The following is a 17,778-nucleotide window of genomic DNA, read 5'->3' as shown; positions in this document are numbered from 1 at the left end:
TTGATTGATGGTGGAATTCGTACATCCATACTACTAGCAGTTTGTTGATTGCAAACTTGCCTTGTGTAGTCGACTGGAATCGTTCAGCTTAAGCTCAATTTCAATTTGTCGCCTCTTCATTGATATGCATCAACTTGGATGGTATCTATGCCTGCGGTGATGATTTGAACATCATAAAGCTCCCTTAGAAGATCGCACTAGTCTTGTGTAGATGTTCCATTGATGTCAAAACAAGATCTAGTTAGAGTTTCATCAAAAAATCAAGTCATTGCTCCTACATTCTTAGTATTAGGATTAGATCCTCTCTTCGCCCTTATCCTTTTTCCATTTTTTTAATTTAAGTTAGTAAGAGCCTGTGTCCAGCAAAGCAGATCGGAAGTTCAATGTAAGTCCCCTTGTGATTCCAGCAAATCACATCATACCACTGGAGCTTGTCCACACGTGGAGACCCCACTAAAAGAACCTTGGAGTCTACCTAACTGATCCTTTACGCGAATCTTCAGCAGTTAGAGACTATTTTCTCAAGAGAGGATAAGATGCCTTTAGGTATTTTATTCTGTGTATGATTGTGTACAAAATACACGTCAACACTACCCCTCCTTCAAAGAAAAGACTAAGAGACTTATCCCACATCCAATGCTTCCGATGCAACAAGCGTGGCCGCTTTGCAAGGGACTGTCAAATTCAGGATGAGCAAGAAGATGCAAACATAAATGAAGTATCAAATCCTCACAATCGTGAAGATTTCCTCTTTTGATCTATTGGTTTGTTGATCCATCCTTAAGTTAACTTCCGTTTTAGATTTAAGCTTGGTTCCAACTTTAAGTCAGAAATTTGTTGTGGATTTATCTTCTAGATAGGGTTTTAGAGGGAGTCCCATGACATCTTCAAAATACTCTTTATTTCAGTAGAATCTTATTGCTGGTTTCTAATCATTGTGATCTATTGCTCTAATGATGGAATTGATAAATGTGTTACTTGATTATTGCAAATGTTTTCTTTTATTATATTCTGTTTTGAAACTAACAAGTGTTCTGGTTATATTCTATGATACACTGGGTGTATCATCCACCCTCTGCGGATTGCAAGGTGGCAGTTCTCTCTCACCCTCTGCAGAGTGCAAGGTGAGTCCACCCTTTGCGGAGTGCAAGGTGGCGGTTATTTCTCACCCTCTGCGGAGTGCAAGGTGAGTTCACCCTTTGCGGTGTGCAAGGTGACAAGTTGTTCTTCTCAGTGAAGAAGCTTATGTATCCCCTGCGGGTGTGCATGATTTATGTTGTATGGTTATACAAATCTTTGAGTATTAATTATTGCTGGTGTGCATATGGAAAAATCTCTGTCATCCTCTGCGGATGTGCATGATGAAAGATCACGGTGTTACATGCAGTGTAGAGTTATGAAGCGTTGGTTTCATCCTCTGCAGGCATTGCAAGAGAAGATCATGTAAAGGTTCATTGTAATATAATTGTGTGATCAAATCACGAATTGTATATTGATTGTACTATTAGGGCTGGGCCCTAATCTTAAACATTGTAATTATTCATGCCATGGGATTGTCCATGTGAATATGGTTATGTATTTATTTTCCTCCCTAGTTAAGAGGGAGTGTTAGTTTATTGTAACTTAGTGAGGAAAATAAATAAGAATTCAAATCCTTATAGGGCTGGGCCCTTCTTCTAGATGTAACGTGGAGACTCAGCTGGCCCCTTCTTCTAGATGTAACGTGGAGACTCAGCTGGGTCCTATTCCCATGTAACGTGTAGATTAAGCAATTGATGTCTATAGGGCTGGGTCCTATTCCCAAATGTAACGTGTGGACAAGTAATAGGGTTGGGTCCAAAAGGTAACGTGGCACAATTTGCAAGTTATGTAGGCCCCAAATTGGGCGCCAAAGTGCAAAGTAGAATATGTAAAATAAAGAATTGGTTAAAGCCGACTTAGAAGACTTAAACATGAATCTTGTATATAAACAAGATTCATTCTAGACAATAGATATATATATTATTCATTGCTAGCCTTATGTGAATTAGCCTTAAAGAGTAGCGAACTATCTTCTTGTGTCAGCGATTCATTCCTAGGAACAACGAATTGTCTCAGTGGCAGCGAATCATATCCACAGTCAACAAATTCACTCCTATGCTCTGTGAATGATCTGCATGACAGCAAATAGCAAATCTCGATAGTGTAGATAAGTCTATCAAGCTATTCCTTGTGCCCTAGTTTGGAATCTTCAGTCTGTTGTTCTTATTTATATGTTGCTTCAAGTGCAGTAAGCAAAGTTGTATGTTGATATTGTCTAATATAAACTTGGATCTTGTTGCTGGGTTTTTCACCTCCAAGAGGGAGGTTTTCCCAGGGTAAACTTGTGTTGTGTGCCCTTTCTATTTGTGTGCTTTGATTCTTGTGATTGCATTATTATTTCCTGCTCATTATTGTTAATCTGATCACGAAAATCAACACATTTCTCATTCAATATTCTCTCCCTAATTTTTTCTGCCCTCTCACTGCTACTCTGCTTCCATACAGTCCAATTGTTGCTGATCACCATATTGCATAGTGCCACTCTAACTGTTACAAGTCGTCTTAAGACGATTGTGTTTGATGCAAAATGGGTCTCAGCAACCTATAACACAAATTAATGCCAAAATGATTAAAAAATAAAGCCAAACTTTAAAGAAGAATACACAATATAGCTTACACAATGATATTATGAACATTGAAATTAAAAAAATCAGAAAATGTAAAATTAAATTACTATTTCACTTACCTTCAATAGCTCCAAATTCGAAAAGGATCTAAAAATCCCTTGAGACATGTGGTGGTTTGTGATGAACATCTGGATGTCCTCAGCCTCTACATACACATCTCTGATCCATTTTATTTTAGTCCCAATCCTTTGTAGCATAAGATTGAGTGAATGGACCGCACAAGGTGTCCAAAAGATGTGATCATAGTGTTCCTCAACCAACAAACCAGCAGCTCTACAATTTCTTGCATTGTCCGGTATGACTTGGACAACATTGCGGGGTCCCACTGACTCAATGGCGGAGATGAGAATTTCTGCAATAAATTGGCCATCTTTTACTTGGCCCTCACAATCCATAGCTTTCAAAAACATTGCTCCTTTAGGGGACACCGCTATGACATTGATCAATGGACGATTTTTAGCATCTTTCCACCCATCTGAAACAATTGCTACACCTGTCTCAGCCCATGAATCCCTTTATGGGTTTCAATGCATCTTCAACCCTCTTCACCTCTTTGTCCAATAATGTTCCACGTACCTTCTCATAACCTGGGCCCTTATACCCTCTTGGAGCTTCATTAACACTTTTTATCATTTGCTTCCAATATGGGGAGCGAACAACATTGAAAGCCAACCCATTTGCACAAATGCACCTTCCTATATCTTGGTTAGCAATGTCTCTACTCTCATTTTGAAATGTGGTTTCTAAAGGCCCCTCTGTTCTTTTGCGTGTCAAGGGTGGTATTTTTTCAGGTTCATTTGTGGAAAAGAAGGGGTGGTCTTGTACTACAACATCAAGATTAGATGGGGCTTGCATTCCCCTTGTTTTCTTTGCTGCGGTTTGATTCAATCTATGGGCTTCTCTCTATTCTGCCTCCTCATGCTCCTTAAAATATTTCATCACTGTCTCATCTGGTATAGGTTTACCATCTTTTCCAGGGCATTTTTTGATGCCTCTTCCTTTTATTCCACACAAATGGCCTACCACCCGATAATATGAACTATTACGTTCAATACCACATGCTTGGCATTTCCCACGGAATCCCCCACCTCCTAGAAGTTGGTTTAAAATGTCAACATACTTCCATAAGGGAGAATTCGGATCATTTCTTTGTTTAGTAATTGTTTGTTCATTGCCAACGGAGGAAGAGGTAGATGCCATTCTAGTTCCTATGGCAAGAAATAACATAAACATATTAAAAAACAAAAACAAAATAATGAAAAACAATTAATGTTTCATGTTTGACAATTTGTGAAACAAAAATAGTTGGAAAAAAATGTTAAAAAACCTACCTCTTGTAGCCAATGGGAGCTTGCAAATGTATGGAAATGATGTTGCAACACTTGTTGAAGCTTCAAAAATCAGTCTTCAACTCCTATTTGATCTTGGAAGCCAAACTTTGTTCACCCTTTCTTCAACCTGCTGTCAAAAAACTTTTGTTTGCAACACAAATGAGGAGAAATGAGCCAAGATTATTTTTTAGAAGTCACTTTTAGGGTATAAAATTGACTATTTACATGGTGGATTTCAAAAAAAATTTAAATTTTGCACAAAAAAACCCGTTTTGGGCCACCCAGCCATCCGGGTTCGACCTGGTTCGATCTTGGTCCACTCGGGTTCGAACTAGGTCGAATCCCCTTTGGGAAATTCGAACCTTGGTCGAACCAAGGCCGGACCGGACCCAAACCAGGAACCCGGACCATATTGGACCCGAACCAAGGGGGTGTGGAGGCGAACCCAGTAAGCTAGCTAAAAATGACAAGTGCAACTATTCACTTTGAAAAGTTGTGCATTGTGTCCCAACAAAGTTCTACAAAATTTCTTGAACAAACAAAAAAATTGCATAATATCATAAGAGAGGCAATCAAATTGACAAGACCTATTTTTGGTATAATGGCATTAGAGATGAACTAGGTTTTGATGTTTTTGTTTATGCTGTCAAACTATGTTTTCCATTATCTGTATCTTTTTTATGTGTCAATTTGTTTGTAACTTTGTATCATGGACTCCTTTACCAAGATTTATTTTGTCAATATTCTTTGTTCTGTCAAATTTTTGCATCTTCATATGTGTAAGATCTTTATTGGGTTCATTAGGCTGAATAGGCATGAACCGTTAAGAGCTTTCATGATTTCATAGTAGCTACCTTATTTCCTGCTTCCGCAGTCACTGTTATTCCCGTAACCTTGCTTTTTAATCTCAATAAATAACATTGAGTTATTCCTAGAATACAAGCATGTAAAATTGTTTCTCTTGTTGTTTTGGGTTCTTAGGTTTGATAACTGATAATTTTCAACAACTTACAGTTCATCTAAAATCTCAATTCTGTAGATTTTTCCATGGTGCTATGCTTGTAAGCCTTGGGATACTATTTTCTGATTGAAACATATCCCTTTTGGGAATAAATCAGCAAGGCAACGTGGTCTTCCATTCTACCTTTTGGTTATAGATCTGATGATATAAAGGGGGAATTAGTTATTATTTCACCTTTGGATCTGCCCATTCTGCTGGAGAAGATTTCAAATAACATCCTTTGGTAAGTTTACTTTTGATGAACTTTGGATATGATTCTTCCAATTAAATATCTGCAAAAGCGGCACAGTTCAAAGATTTGATATACCCATGATGAACTCTTTCAATCCTAATATAAAAAGAAGCCACTCTTCCAAGAGGGATATTTCCACTGAATTCCACAAATAAGCTGACCAGCCTGGTGGGCTCTATCGAATATTATGCCATGGTGGTTTGTTGCTTTTGTGCATTAGGACCAAGGAGTTTTTTTGGGGGGTATAATTGTCAATAACACAAAGCTACAATCTACTAGAGAGATTACTGATCTTGAAGAATGCATCTTCTTCTCTCAGCTTCAGTGAGGGGGTGACTGAGTCCTAGAGATGTCTGACCAGTCTAATCTTAGCATTAAAGTCTGCATTTGTCAGCCACAACACAAAAATGTCTTAGCAATGTCATCTTAGGGTTTTCCTTTTGGCATATAGATGCTGCTTGAGCCATGGAGAACGCTGTAACAGGAGAAAAATGAGCTGCACATGGCTGTGAAGGGCCAGAGAAGTGTGACATCTGACATCTTTTTTTAACTTTCCCTTATGATATATAAAATTATGGATAATTGTTTGGTAGTTTATTATTGAAGATCATTCTTCATGGTGAAAATTTTATTATTGTGGCGTGTACCCATGCACCCCCTTTGATCAACTGAAGGTATTTGATGATCATGTCAAATGCATAGATCAGTCTCCGCACTTAGAGAGAAAGCTTTGTCGTCAGTCCATCCTCCCACAGAGTTGTTATAGTTTACAATGACTTCTAATGATGATATCACACAAGAAATAATAAAAATTTCCACTTGCTTAGTTGTTATTCCCATTGACTGCCACATGCACCATTCTCCCAAATGCTACCATAAACAAGATATAGAATAATATACCACAATCTGTGCATCAGGTCTTTGGATGAAATGCTTGTATCGGTGCCCTTGAATGAGGGGGATAAATGTTCAAATAAAGTCAGTGTTTAGTCAATATCCTTCTGGGCCAAGTGATGTCAGTCAATATCCTTCCGGTTGAAGTTTGCAAAACAACTGGTTGTGTATTCAGAAGTCAAAATCCAAGGTAGGCAGTAAATGCAAGTTACCATCGAGCCTATGGATGCTGCTGAAGAATGTATGAGGCGACAATAATGGAAATCAAGATCCCTCTGTTTATTTAGCTTAAAGAACCAAAGTGGAATAGAAAAATGATGATAAATGTTCATCTTATGATGATATAGGACCAAACAAGGCGTATTTATAATTTTGACATTAACATCCCTGTAGCAGGTTGGTCTGCTGGGGTTGTGCTGCCTATTGGGGTTTAACTTACGGTACATTTGGTTTCTTGAGAGAATATCTTTTGTGGTTAATCTAGCCTCTTCTTCTTGCACAGAGGCTTTTGTTAATGAAAACCATATTTATGCCTGTGCATTCACTGTTATAGTTGTATTCTCATTTGAACACAATATTTTTTTTGTTTGTTCAGAATTCTATTGATGATACTCTACAAACAAATAGTTACTAGATTCTTTAGTTTTTCTTTGTTAAATTTGGACATATCGATGTTTGTCTAAGTTTCTAGGATGGGAGGATGTGAGGACACAAGAATTTGGTTTTGAGGATGGAATTTTTTTTCCCAAAATTGGGGGATGGCAGAGGGTGGCTGTTAATATAACTTAAATGAACTAAAAAGAACCATTAATTTTAAAAAGTAAATACAATTTGCTGAATTTGCAATGACAATATTCCCCCTTTTAGCTATTCTAGGATTTATAGCAATTTTTTCTTTCTTTAAGAAGTTACCTTTTTTCCTTATATGCACCAAATGGTGCAGGCTGTTTCATCCTGAGAAAGAAAAAGGATGCTCTCTCCAAACCCCTAAGTCTTTGAAGACTGAGATCTCCGCCATGTTGGGGACATCACTTGGAGCCCCAAGGATGTGTCCTTGTGAAACATTGGGATATGCAAGGTCAATATTATCAGAGGAAGGAAAAGATATCATTGGAAGGCATAATCCCTCTAGACGAGACTCTAATCTTGTAACATAGCCTCTTTAAGAAGTCGTGAGTGGAGGTACAGAAGCAACATAAAAAAGATGTGCTCTGTCCATCCATATATAATTCATCCACCAAAAAGTAAAAATTCTTTGGAGTTAAAACAATAAAAACTTTTTATATTTAGACAATGTTTACCATTCAGTTGGAACTTAGAGCTTGGAACAATTTGAGTTCTAATGATGATGTCTCTGGCATAATATTTTTGGAAGAAGCTTCTTCTATACTTGTGCATTTATCTTTAATCTGGCAAACTCTTGGACTCTAAACTAGATGGCATTTTGATTTGTAATGGACAGCTTTTTAATATAATTTATCAGGAGACAGTGCTCTTTTGGCTTCTATCTATGCCCTCATATGTAGAGCCCATGCTTTTCCACATGGACAACTCGAAGGAGGAGAACTAAAGGCTCTGTGAACTACATAAAAAGAGAACACAAAATTATAAATTGAATAGAATTACTATAACTGATAAATATATAAAATGAACAAAAATAGAATGTAAATATGAACTTACATCTATGATCTCCTTGTGAGAAATTATATGTTGTGCTAATTGAAAACTTAGTCAATCATGTTAACCCCTAGATTGCTCTTAGCATATTAAGACGTAGACCACTCCTCCCTAACAAACATGCACCTCAAGGCATCCTTTGCTTGAAGCAAATATTGTGGTATAATAAAGTTTGTTGTAAAGTGGGTTGTTTTAGGATGAGCCAACGCCTTTTTGTTTATATACTTCCTTAAAGTTGAGGACTTGGGTATGACTGAAAATGTATTTGGCAATTTGCAAATGTTTTTACCAATGTTCTCACATGCTCTAACGCATAAGATTTTGCCAAGATCCTCCAATTCAAGGTCAACACAATGAATAACACAGGAGTCCATAATGTCTCATATTAAAATGGGTAAAGGGCATGCCTACTCTCCACTTGTTTTGGATACTCATCAGATGGTATTGCTAGTGATGGGATTGGAACTCTAAAAGAAAACTTGAAAGGCACTTTACACAATCCTCTTTAAGAGGATGAGACTAACAATAGATAGAAGAGTAGTTATTAAGTCTGCACTGCTAGAAATCTCTGAGCTATAGCGATCTAGTCTAAAGGTCTCAAACATAGGTGCTTTCATTTGCCATCCACTACCTCCAATTCCTATTATGATTTTAATGATTGTCATGTCCCCTTTTTAGAGCTAAAGAATTATAACATTATTTTAGATTGGGTCCAACAATTTTATATTTAAGAGACAACTTAATACTATTATTATAATTAATTTTGAAGTGTTTTTAAACACTTAATTATAAAAAATATTTTTAGATACTTCCAAGGGAAATTTTAATCCAAGAGCCTATTTTTGGAGAGGTTCAAAAAGGTGGGGCTTGGCTTCATTTGGCATTCTTCACTTTGAAGCATTTTTGTTTGAATTCACAACCAAGGCTGAAAACTGTTGGTTGTTTTGTGGTCGCGGGGGATGAAAACCCTCCTGGATTTCATTTTTAGAATTGGGGATAAAAATCTTCATTTCTTTCTGGGGTATCTGTTGACGTGGCTAAAGTCAGATTACCAAACCCTCTCCGTTCAACGCAGAATAGAATGTTGACTATCCTATCCTCTCTTGCGTAAGGAATCCCTAATGCTGTTTTAAGTGATCAAAGGGGACACCTCAAGGTTCCAAATGTTAGGTCATGACTGCAGGATAACTCAATGGTTTGATGTGTCTTGCTGATGGACACAAAGGGGACTTATATTGTTAGATAGAATAAGCTTTTGGCTTTCAGAAGGTCCCTAAGACTCTACAGGTCTTAACTTCATCGGATAATTCTTGGGCATGATGCTGTTTTTACAGTTTCAACTCTCAGATTTTAAAAAAAAAGGAAAAAGGGAGGTAGGGCAAGAGAGAAATTAACTAGTCTATCTAAAATAACATATTCAGGTAAATATACTGAAATCTTGTGAAAACCAATTTTAACTTCGCCAGTAAATTTTACACAACTACGTAAAATTTTTATGCAATCTTCAAAGGAAACTAGATTTTCAAGTTATCGAACACAAATGCTGAATTTAAACATTCACCCATTTAGCATCTAACAACCAAACTAAGTTTATAAGTAAGTTCAAACTAACCATGCAGAGGGAATGGCAATCAGCCAGTCCTTAATGGTATGAACTAAAGATTTCTATCAAATATGAACCTTAATATATTACCTGAAAACAAAATACATGACATAAATTTAAATGGTGAAGAAGGGAACCATGCACTCACAGGAAATAACAACTTTAAACTCCATTAATTCTATGTATATTTCGACAGAGTTTCTGCAACAATCCAAGAACTTCTTACAATAACAAGAGAGAATAGACCCCCTTTATATAGATATTCAAAATTTGGATGAATGGCCAGGATTTAATCATACAAGTGGCCTAGATTCATCCTCAAAGGAATGGCTGCCCATACCTAGTTAATAGGGAACATACCTCCCTACCAACTACCAACTACCAACTAACTAACAACTACCCACCATAAAGTTGCCCCCCAAAAAGTGCACTTGCACAGAGCTCAAAATCTGCAGTGTATTGGGATAGTTGGGGAAATAACTAACTTTGGGGAATACACTTTATATGATCCCAAAGTAGATCCTTTCCCCAAAAAGTCATTTTCTCCATCCAAATATTCTGTCTAGATATCCCGGTCGGCTGCCCGCTCTGCCTGAACATAGTTCTCAAATCGTATGAACACAATACACAATTCCTTAAGGGGAGGAATAGGAGGATTAAGCATTTGGAAGCGGATGCCCTCGCGGTGACTATCCAATCTTCTTAGTTGTTCGAACTAGCCTATCTAATAGGTTTCAAAATGCAGTATGTCCGCGTGTAGCTTGCGAGCGAATTCTATGTCAGTTGTGGAGTATGTGGTCTTATCACTTTTCAACCGGCCATTCCAACACAATTTCATTTCGTCACACTTCATGTTATCTTTCCAGTCGTTGACTAATGCCTTGAGGGCATCCTCACAGAAAGTCTTGATATTAGACAAGGTTTCCTCGTACTCGTCCCTGTTAGGATTAATGATAGTCCCAAAGATACTGAGAGGGGGGGGTGAATCAGTATCTAACCGGTGAACAAAATCTTTAACCTTATTAAGTATTTTGCATTCCAAAATAGTGTGCCGGTAAACAAGAATTAATGCAGTAAATAGGAACAGTAAAGACAACATAGAGAACACACCATAACGCAAGATGTTTAACGAGGAAACCCGGTGTGGGAAAAACCTCGGTGGGATTTGTGACCCACAATATTTACACACTGGCCAATGAATGGATATTACTTACAAGAGGGGCCTGCACATGCAGGAAGGCCAACTGCCTAGAGCTCATTGCTCAATTACAAATGGAAGTCTCACTGACTTACAAAATGGATTATGAGAATCCAATATAATGTACTGCTACAATTCAGCATCTGCTATGCCAGGTTCAGTACCGGTTTAAGCTCATACTATAACCATAAACCCTTATACAAAATCTGCCTTAATATTCGCTCATCACTTCTACATTACCCATGCGTCTTATTTCTTATTGTAAATGATTTACAAGATCTCAATACATATATGAGTCTATTACAATATACCATGTCGGCTTTACAAAAGATATTTACAATTAAATACAATAAACAAAATCCTGTCGGTTGGGGTGCCAGTATACATTGTTGTCGCTGCCGGTGAAGTGTCTGCCGGTGATTTACCAGATGAATCCGGGTGGCTGCCTGTAGGTTGCCATCAATGACAACACCATCATTTCTCACTAGAGTGTAGAGTGCCAACAGTCCCATCCTTTGTTGATGGTGTCTGCCATGCCATTCTTCATGTTAAAAGTCCAATACCATTCCTTAAAAGTGTCAATATTATGGGGATCAAGGATTGTCTGTAGTACAGGAATCCGAGGATGAGTCCAGAACAAAGCCCTCATGATGGGTAGAGCCTTTTCAATCGCCTTCTGGAATTTGTTGAATTCTTTCTCGACATCCAACAGCTTTCGGTGGGTTCGTTCTAGATCCATTGTCATGTTGGCCGTATTGCGCACTCCCTCAAACTCAGCCGTGTTTTTTTGTGCCAGTGCCAATGGAGGAACATGGGTCTTGGTGGCATGTTGCAACAGCTTCAGTAGATGATCTATGTAGCCCTTGGCTTGCTCAACACGTTCTCTATACATATCCCATTCAACAGTCATTTCATCCTGCTGTCTAAGTATATTTTGCATAGAGTCCTTGAACTCTTCCCTTTCTTGCTCTTTGGTCACTTTCCTTAGCGGGATAGATGTAATGCTGTAATCAGCCAAAGTGATCTCTTCTGCTAGTTTGCCTTCAGGCGGAGTAGCAATATGAATTGTTTGATTTCTCTGTTCATCTTTAGTAATCCTGCAATAGGTTCTGTAATGTCCCCTTCTCCTTAGCACGTGGTCATTCATGAGGTTGGCCTATAATTGACCCTCGTAGGCCAAGGAGTTGTGTAGGGGGGCGATGTGGTGGAGAGTGGTGGTTTCACATCTTATTATTATTTGGTATTTTGGTGATATAAGGGGATAACACGTATCATGAGGCGTGAGCACTTTATTAATAATGAAATAATATTTTAAAAGTGCATTAAAATAACATGTATAATAAAATAATATAAAGTGTACCTACCCTTATCTTCTAGAAGGTGTCTATGATGAGTTATGAAAAAGATAAATAGGAGAGGGGAATACATGTTTTGGCATCAATTGTTTCGTTATCTCTTGAATTGAGTTGTGGAGCTAGGGTTGTCCGCAGAATTGGTCCTAGGGAACGATACCTCCCTTCAATCCGCATAACTGAGGAGGTGAAAGATCCTTTGAAGGGTTGCTTTGTGAGTGAGGAGCACTCAGTTCTTCACATTGAGCTTATGGAGTTATTATTTCAGACTTGAGGAGTTTGCTTCAGACCTACATGCTGCCACGATTTTATCCTTGGGTCATGGTAGATGCAAGCTTACATATATTTGAGGGTAGCTATATTGTCTAAGGAAAAAGGCGATGTTATTTTGGTGTATTTGGAGATGAATCGAGTTGAGGTGCAGACATTTAGCAGATTGGTGCAGACTTCACCCTTCCCACGGTTTTGATTCCTACATCATCATTGAGCATCGATTTCTATCTTGGAGGACAACGACATCGTCTTGGAAGTAAGGCGATCCCTTTGGGACATTTTGTATGAGCTTTGGCAATAGTTTGAAGACATATTCAGTGTGGATCAGAAAACGGACCTGAGCATATGAAACCTTCGATTTGGATTCTATCATCATGATTGAGCATTGAGACTCACATTTCAGTGAGGCGCCTTCATCTAGCATTGAGACCGATCAACTTGGAGGTGATTTGGAAGGGTTATTGGTAGACCATATCAACATCTCAGTCATCTCTCATGCAGCAGCAGGGCCAAACCAAGGAGTGATTTGATTTGGCATTAGGGAGGCCTTAATTTGTTGGATATTCCTTGATTCTTCATCGCCTCATTCAAGCGATCCATACCAGGTTCTTTAGACACTACAATCCCATGTAATTTTCAGTTGCTGTGCATTAAATTGATGAATGCCATTGGTCCTCAGGAAATCTGAGACATAGTTTTTGTTATCAGTCCATATGATGATTTTGTAATGGCATATTGAGCGGGCATTTAATAAAGTTTTGAAGTAGTTTGTGGCTGCATCTTGCATGATCAGTTTTCTGAGGTTGTATGACATCTATTTGACATAATGACAGTCCATAGTTATCCATGTTTGTGAGCTTCAATTGTCTTAGGTTGCTGTCTAAACACTATATGGTTGTCACGCTTCGCTTTCAAGTTATTTATGAATGTTCTTTCATTGAAGAATTAGTGTTTGATGTCCCCTATATCAGACTGAAACTAATAGCAGCAGACTGAGACCCTATTAGCCAAGTGTTTGACGAAAGGTCTAAGCCAAGAAAATCAGAATTTTGTATCAGAACTAACAAGGCACATTACAGGTTCTCAGCTTCTTTCCTTTGGTCTGAGATTCCCCAATTCGAGAGAATATGTCTTCCAGGTTCATTGGCAGCTTGACAATTGCGTTCTGCTGGGCTCGGGCTAGTAACCACTTGTGAGGGATAGTCTGTCCTGAGGTGACTACTAACTCCCTGCCTTGTTCTCTGGCTGCCTCAACGGATTCACTGCATACTTGTGGCTGATCAGACGTGAAAGAAGGTGTATTAACTGTTGTGTCCTGACCTTTGCTTACAGTTGAATTTTCACCCACCTCACTGAGTAGCTTCCAATGCCGGTTGCTCTTCAGTCTCGTGGGGCTCCTCGGTTTTATGATTTATCCTCCTTTCTCTCCTTCAACTGCAGTATTATCTCCTGCATCACCTTCTTCTCGCTGTTCCTCATGCCTGTCTTCCTGCTGTTCCCCACACTTGCTGTTCTGCGTGTGCTCTTGCTTGCTTGCTTCCTCATTCGTGGCACAAATTCTCCCTCCTCGCCCTAATTTTCAGGCCTATCCAAATTGATGATCTGCGTGTTTGCTCCTTGTTCATTAGTCCGCTGCGGATCATTTGTCTCTTGGGCAACTGGATCATTCTGTGGAGGAGGGGTAGGTAGACGATCAATTTCGACTACCTCATTATCTGAGTTAGGGTCCTATTGTGACCTTTTTCACACATCGCCCCATTACAAATGGGGACCCCTTGTTTTGCTTTTTTAGGGTTTTGCTTTGGCGTCGCAACTGCTAATCACCAGTCTTTTTTAATGAGGAGTTAGAGTTTTTGAGAAATCATCCCGAGCCAAATGGAGAATTCATGGTCAGATCAGTGTTTGAACATTGTAAAAATGCTTAGAAGGTTTGAAGGACGAGGATCGCAATTGCTTTGAGTCACTTTTGACAACTTTCTATTTTTAGGATTTTTTGCTTTTATCTTAAATAGAAAGTTTGATTTTTGGCACTTTGGGCACATTTCGAGAAGAAGATTTTTTTGGCTTGCTTTTTGCCTTTTCTCTGCTTTTTTGAAAGTAGAACCTGGGTTCATGTCATTTGATCACTGCCCATGTTGTCAGAATTTGAAAATCTTGTCTCTAAGTATAAAAAGCAGGGCTATCTTTTTTCGTTTTTTTTCTTGTTTTGAGATTAGGGTTTTGATTTTCAGATGATATCATTACTGCCCATGCCTTCAGATTCAAATTTTTTTGCCTCCAAGTGCAAAAAGCAGGGTTTTGCTTTTTCTCCGGAATTAGGGTTTTGATCCCCAAGCCATATTATTGCTACCCATGTTCTCATAATCTGAAAATCTGGTCTTTAAGGGAAAAAAGCAAGATGGAAACCCTAATTAGGGTTTTATTCCAGAATATCAGCCATATGATCAGTGCCCATGTCCTCAGATTTGAAAAACCATGTCTTTAAGTGCAAAAAGCAAGGTAAAAACCTAATTAGGGTTTTGTTCCAGATGATCCAGGTATGAACATGGCAGGTCACAGATGGACATGACAATTTGAATGAAGATGTTTTGAAGAAAAAGTGGATGAAGATGAAAATTCGTCTAAGGGAAGACCAAGTTGGACCAGCCAAGCACATGAAAGAATCACAGACAGAGGGTAAAGTTCGCCCAATGCCTGAAGGGACTTGTCCAAACGTCTTCAAACTCCGCCCAAGCCAAGGATGGCTAATGGAAGACAAAGTTCGCCAAGGTTAAATTGAAGATGGCAAAGCAAAGCGGAAGCATGTCCAAGCTTCTTCCAACCTCGCCTTGTCCAAGGAAGAGTGAAGTCCGCTTTGGCATGAGACACATAAAGTCTACCTTGGAGGATTGTCCAAACACATGCCAAGTGCGCCTTGGCATAGCAGCATACCAACTAGTTTGATAGTCAGAGTAAGAAGCAGCAGGTCAGTCGTTAAAGATCGAGACCCAGGCGTAGCAGTAGACCCAGTGGTTGAAGTGACAGACCCAGATTATCCATATCCGTACCTTCGTGATCGAGGTTCAGAAGCAGATCAAGACCCAGTAGAATCGGGGAGAACAAAATCTTGTACGTCAGCCTACGGAAAATATAGAATCGGATAGAGAATTTGTCCATAAAATTTGAGGCAAGATAATCCATAGAATTGTAGGGGGGTCGAAATTTTCTGAGCGGAATAGCTCAGGATTCATGCGTAGGGGTTCATCAAACTCCTACCTTTAGTTAAGGATACAATTTAAAAAAAATTGGTTAAGTGTTGATACCTTGGGGAGAAAAATTCAAAAATTTGGCCAAGTGTTGATAGTAGATACCTTGGAGAATAAAATTTCAAAATTTGGTCAAGTGTCAAGGAAAACGACCTAAGCAAGAAGCAAATCTGCCAAAGGAAGATGAACATGACAATTTGAATAAGTATGGTGCAAAAGAATGGCAGGACATCCATGAAGTCCGCCTAGGACAAGTGGTTGGTAAACATGGCATGACTTCTTCCAAGTTCGCCCAAAGCATGAGATAATGAAGCTGTCCAAGCTTCTTCCAAGTCCGCCCTATGCATAATGTCCAACAACATTCCAAGTCTGCCCATGCTAAGTTGGAGAGGAATTGTCAAAGTCCACTCTAGACACATTAAGTGAAGTGGCAAGAGGTTGGTGAAAGTTCACCTAGGCAAGTATGGTATGACTACTTCCAAGTCTGCCATGCTAAAGACAAACAAAGTTGGCAAAAGAACTTTTAAAGTCCGCCATGCCTAAAGGGATACCAAGTTCGCCATGCCTAAAGGGATACCAAGTTCGCCTTGGCTAGACACACATCAAGTATGCCCTTGGACTGTCTCAATCTTCATGAACTCCGCCATGTCCAGCAAGGCTCATACTTTTGTTGGATGGATGATTTTCATTCAATGTGTAAAGTTAGCCTGAGCTTTTGATGTGGATGCTTAACTTCTACTTTGAGTAATATTGTTCAATTGTTGGTATTATTCATAAGTGTGAAAATCTTAAGCACAACCTTAGAAGATTGCACATGCTTTGCGTAGTGGTCCTAAGTGTGGCAAAACAAAGTGTTGTTATTAGTTTCACCCAGTCTTTACCGTCTCTTGAATTCTTAGGAATAGATTAGAATTTCTAAACCCATCTCCTTTTCAGTTTTCTTGAAATCCATGATCCAAAACCCAAACGATAGATCTTCATTGTGAATTGAACAAGCCAAGCGTAAGCTCCCCTTGTATTTCAGCACACATTACCCAAGAAGCTACCCACACAAAGTTGCCCATTCGCACATATAGACCTTGGAGTCGCCTTGTGGTCTTTCTCGCAATCTTGGCACAAGTAGTGATTTTGTTCAGGAGAGGATAGAGTATCCTTGGATACTTCATTCTAAATGTTTGGTATAGGTCCTTCGATGATGTGGCGACCTGTTGACGTGTATTTTATACACAATCATACACAGAATAAAATACCAATAGGCATCTTATCCTCTCTTGAGAAAATAGTCTCTAACTGCTGAAGATTCGCGTAAAGGATCAGTTAGGAAGACTCCAAGGTTCTTTTAGTAGGGTCTCTACGTGTGGACAAGCTTCCAGCGGTATGATGTGATTTGCTGTTTCCTCCAAGGGGCCTTACGTATTCCGAAAGCTCAAGATTTTACTAAACTAAGAAGCTTTTCAAAAATAACAAAAGGATAGGGTTTGAAAGAGGTCTAATCTAATCTAACCCTATGAATGACTTAGTATGGACAAGACTTGGCAAGATTCAACCAACTTCAATTTTGCCATAAGATAACAACTCAATTGAAATTAGTGCGATCTTCTAAGGTAATAAAATGATATTCAATGCATCAAAGATCAAGGACACTACCACGAAGGTACATATCCAAGATGCAATAATGATTGAAGATTAAGGGATTCAAAGTATTCTCCAGTCGACCACGCAAGGCGTTCCTACAATCAGCAAGAAGCTAGTGGTTTGGTTTACGAATCCTACCAAAGATCAAGTCTCACACTATGTCCTTCAAATTAACACACTACTTTGATTGAGCACAATTCAAGTAAATCAAACAACCATGAAGATAACTCAAGAAAGTTGCAATAAAACACCATAACTTCAATATTTCATTGATTTCCAAGTCATCATATACAACAATTGCTTGAATTCCTCTCTTCAAACTCAATCTTGCTACAAAATAAAATTGCTTCTAACTCTAATCTCCCTTCTCTATTACATCAACTATTGACTATTACACTATTAACTATTACCAAATGAAATGAAAAATGGGGGTATAAATAGCATCCCCAATTACAATGAAAGGTCCAGATCGAAAGTAGATCAACGGTCAAGATCATGACACCTAAACCCTAATTAGGGTTTGTTACAAATGGCCTCCTTTTTACTGAACAATATTAAATGCATAGCCAAATATTAAATTTGGCACAAAAACCTAGGAGACATAAACCA

General features: G+C 38.7%; 1 protein-coding gene across 3 annotated transcripts in view; it reads left to right on the top strand.

The window, feature by feature from the left end:
• LOC131042256 (putative elongation factor TypA-like SVR3, chloroplastic) overlaps positions 1 to 17,778 on the top strand; it is a 108,597-nt gene that overhangs the window by 9,054 nt on the left and 81,765 nt on the right. The window lies entirely within an intron of this gene.

Source organism: Cryptomeria japonica, chromosome 5, assembly GCF_030272615.1.
Source record: "Cryptomeria japonica chromosome 5, Sugi_1.0, whole genome shotgun sequence".
Taxonomy (NCBI): domain Eukaryota; kingdom Viridiplantae; phylum Streptophyta; class Pinopsida; order Cupressales; family Cupressaceae; genus Cryptomeria; species Cryptomeria japonica.
This window is presented reverse-complemented; position numbering and strand designations above follow the sequence as displayed.